This window comes from Penaeus japonicus, unplaced genomic scaffold (assembly GCF_977035675.1).
Source record: "Penaeus japonicus unplaced genomic scaffold, GWHDUDI00000001_assembly GWHDUDI00000029, whole genome shotgun sequence".
NCBI lineage: Eukaryota > Metazoa > Arthropoda > Malacostraca > Decapoda > Penaeidae > Penaeus > Penaeus japonicus.
In genome coordinates, this window is record NW_028234431.1 from 19,925,572 (window position 1) to 19,928,071 (window position 2,500).

Below are 2,500 nucleotides of genomic sequence, written 5' to 3' on the forward strand. Positions count from 1 at the left end.
ACACACACACGCATATATGTATATATATGTATATACATATATACATGCATATATATATACATACATATATATATATATATATATATATATATATACGTATATATGTATATATATATATATATATATTTGTATATGTATAGATACATACATACATACATATATATATATATATATATATATATATATATAAATCATATATATATATATATTTATATATATGTATATATATATTATATATATATGTTTATAATATATATATATATATATATATATATATATATATATATATATATATATATACATATGTGTGTGTAATTGTATGTGTATGTATATATGTAATTGTATGTGTATGTGTATGTGTATGTGTATATGTATATGTATATCTATCTATCTATATATGTATGTATAAGTATATATGTATATATATGTATATATATCTATATCTATATCTATCTATCTATCTATCTATCTATCTCTCTCTCTCTCTATATATATATATATGTTTATATATATATATATATCTCATAACATTTTGTCAATGAATCATTTATTCGAATTTTGTATATCGTTGTTATATAATGCAGTTTTCAGTCTCTTGCCCGTATCACAGTCTAATGAAAGTGCAAAAACTAATTAGAATCAATTCCCTCTCATTGGAAAGACAAAATCGAAGAAAAACTCGGAGAATCCAGGTCAAAATGTCCACCGAGTGTGTGGAATTGCTTGCGGGTAACTTGGAAATCCTTTGAGCTGGATTTACTCTCTCTCTCTCTCTGGCTCTTTCTTTCTCTCTCTCTTCCTCTCTCCCTCCCTCTCTCTCTCTCTCTCTCTCTATATATATATATATATATATATATATATATATATATATATATATATATATATATATATATATATATCCCTCCCTCCCTCCCTCTCCCCCCTCTCTCTCTCACTCTCTCCCCACAATTCATCATCGTTTTCTTATTCCCTGAATCTCTGTCTCTATCTATCTATCTATCTGTCTCCTTGTCTCTCTCCCTCTCTCCCTTTTGCCTCCTCGAGTGTTCTAAGAAACAAGTGTCATCAGGAGACACACTTAAACACACTCAGTGCCACGACAACAAAGATTCTCAAAAACAAAACAAAACAAAAAAAAGTCACAGGGTTTTCGTTTACGTTAAGCCAGGTGAGCAGTGTAGTTGTTTTTAGTGTCAGGGCGACAGTGCCAAACATGTGCTGGGTCGCGGTTCTTATTCTCTCCGTCCCCCAATATTGTGCCAGTGCCTGCTGACGGGGCAGACCTACAGCACAGTGCCGCTAGGTAATTCACGAATATTACTGGCTGTCTCTCCGCTGCGTGAAGTGTCAAGTAGTGCCAAACAGTGCCACTTCATCTGCCAATGAAGTTGAAAGGTCAAGGACCTGCTTTATGGCCACTGTTATCTTATTTATTTGTTCAAGATGCATAGAAGTCAGGGAAAGGATTATTTTCCCATAGTACTCGCACGCCCTCGCCTTTCGCATTTCAAGAGTGAACTCACGTGTGCGCCGGGAGTCTAAGTGCAAGGGTTCAGTGCTTGATAAGAGTGTGATGAGAACGAATCAACTAAAAAAAGAAGTAGAAAAAAGAGATAAATAGAAGAAGCAAACGCGCGAGACATGACATGAGACTGAACCCTCACATTTATTATACACGTAATCATTGTCATGCATAGGGGGGTGGGGAGACGAGGGGGGATAGGAGGGGGGGGCAGAGCTGGGTGATCATTATTAGATTTGCTTTTGCTTGTTTATACATGTCTGTTCCTTTTTTCCGCCCCTTTGCTCTTCGGTTCAGTCATCCTCAGCGCGGAAGTTGCCTTGCTTGACGAGATCAATGCAGCTATCATTACCATCGATCTGCATGGCCATATCACTGTAGTTTCATCTTTGCTTTTATCATTCTTTGTCTCTGGCTGTTCGTTTCTTCCCTTCCCATACCTGCCTTCCGTTTTTTTTTATCTGTTATTATAATGCTATTATCATGGGGACCTTCATGTATGCTTCATGGATTTCTGCACGAAGGTGCATTTACGGCGCATACTGTTCACGCTCACTTTGTTTCTTTTCTTGGCTCTGGCCCTAAGAATGCAGCTCTTACACCTGTAAAATAATTGATAAAATATGTATATACATATATGCACACACACACACACACACACACACATATATATATATACATACATATATGTATATATACATATATATATTTACATATATATTGTATATATATATGTGTGTATATATATAAATATGTATATATATGTATATATATATATGTATATATATATGTATATATATATTGTTTATATATATATATATATATATATATATATATATATATATATATTGTATATATATATATATATATACATATTTATATATATATATTATATATTCATTATATATATATTTGCTCTAAATTTCATATCAAACGAAAGGTTTCGAAGCCCTGAGAGAATGATTAAGGAAATAACAA

General features: G+C 32.5%; 1 protein-coding gene across 8 annotated transcripts in view; it reads left to right on the forward strand.

Annotated features, from left to right (window-relative positions):
* Positions 1-2,500, forward strand: part of LOC122248099 (calpain-B) — a 31,592-nt gene that overhangs the window by 9,519 nt on the left and 19,573 nt on the right. For 3 of the 8 annotated variants that reach the window (XM_043007918.2, XM_043007919.2, XM_043007920.2), the window contains exon 1: positions 1,197-1,303. The exons of 1 other annotated variant lie outside the window; for it this stretch is intronic. The gene's annotated coding sequence lies outside the window, so the exon portion shown is untranslated. Of the gene's footprint in view, positions 1-1,196; positions 1,396-2,500 lie in introns of those variants that run through there. 4 more of the 8 variants (XM_086554012.1, XM_086554014.1, XM_086554013.1 and 1 more) reach the window with 3 other exon arrangements.